Source organism: Myotis davidii, unplaced genomic scaffold (assembly GCF_000327345.1).
Source record: "Myotis davidii unplaced genomic scaffold, ASM32734v1 scaffold725, whole genome shotgun sequence".
In the NCBI taxonomy this organism is placed as follows: Eukaryota; Metazoa; Chordata; class Mammalia; order Chiroptera; family Vespertilionidae; genus Myotis; species Myotis davidii.
Window position 1 is genome coordinate 1,271,185 of NW_006296500.1, and position 1,764 is coordinate 1,272,948.

Genomic DNA, 1,764 nt, shown 5'->3' on the forward strand with positions numbered 1-1,764 from the left:
CACCTGCTGCTGGAGTCCCGCTACGGGCCTCTCCTCTGACCCCTCACTCAGTAAACACCCTGTAGAGCTCAAGAGCTGGGAAAAGAGCTTTTCCCTGCTGACCTGGTTTGCTTCCTCTTAACCAGCAAATGAGCTCATTTTCTGCTTTCCTCTGGCTGCGGGGAAGCTCAGAGCAAAGTTCTGAGCTGCAGCTTCTCCACGCGGGTGTCACAGACTGAACGCTCCTCCTGCTTGGCTCTTCTCTTATTCCCATGGGTTTTGTTTAAAACATTTTTTAAAAATCCTCACCCAAGGAGATGTTTGATTTGTTTACTTATTTATTTTCAGAGAGAGAGGAAGGGAGAGAGAAAGAGAAATATCGGTGTGAGAGAGAAACATCATCGGATTGCCTCCTGCAGGCGCTCCAACTGGGGATCAAAGCCACAACCCAGGTATGTGCTCTGACCTGGGAGCGAACCTGCAACCTTTGGGTTTACAGGGAGATGCTCCAACCAACTGAGCTACCTGGGCTATAATTGTTTTTGAAGTGCGCTCTGACTGTGCAGGAATTGGGTGGAATCTGGGAGTGACTATCCCTGGGGCATGGGTCAGAGAGGATTTAGAGCTGGGGGCTGGGTCACCATCATGGGACAGACGCTTCCCTCCTGGGATGAGGTCTCTGTCTCCTGTCTTCCAGGCCTAGCTCCTTTCCAGGTGGTGAGCACAGGTGTGAAAATCAAATTGCATCATGCAACTCACCCTTAGTAATCTCTGCCTGGGGTGTTTTCTGTGGGCCTGAGTTGACCGTTTTGGGGGGTCACACTGAGAGCTGGGTCAGACATGGCTAAAGCATAACCTTTCACCTGACTATCCCAAGTCCCATGGGAAAGGTGCACAAAAGCTTGCCGAGAACTTCTACCCAGTTCACTATTTTTAATGGAGGTAGGAAGAGTCAAACTGGTTTTCATGGTCCTAGCCCAGTGGTTCTCAACCTTCCTAATGCCGTGACCCTTTAATACAGTTCCTCATGTTGTGGTGACCCAACCATAAAATTATTTTCATTGCTACTTCATAACTGTAATTTTGCTACTGTTATGAATCATAATGTAAATATCTGATATGCAGGATGTATTTTCATTGTTGCAAATTGAACATAATTAAAGCATAGTGATTAATCACAAAAACAATATATAATTGGAGATGTGTTTTTCCGATGGTCTTAAGCGACCCCTGTGAAAGGGTCCTTTGACCCCCAAAGGGATCGCGACCCACAGGTTGAGAACCGCTGCTCTAAAGTCTTACGCCCATTTTCCATACTTATCTCTTCCTGCCCCAGGAGCACACAGTTCCCAGACCACACTTTGAATTGCCTTGTTTGTTTGCTCAGTGGATAGAGTATCTACCTGAATACTAAAGATCTTGGCTTCAATTCTGGTCAAGGCTATGAAGCTCAGTTGCAGATATTATTAAATGAAATCTTAGTTTCCACCTTATGAAATGAAGGGAGTGGACCAAAAGCTCCTGACCTACTGACCACAGGCCTCTGAGGGCTGATTGTGGCAGATGCCAATGTCACATGATGCTAAGTGTTCAGGAGGAGATTCTACAGGCCTGGGGTTTGGCTGGATGGAACCAAAGAAGCCCACTCCCTGAGTTTAAACTACCTGCCTTTATTTGTAATAAGTGGAACTCCCCTCCCCATCATGGTTGAGACCCCACAGGTGGCTGTGGTCACAGGATGACAGCCATCTGCACACAGTGGGGTGACATGGGGTGGGCGGGTGG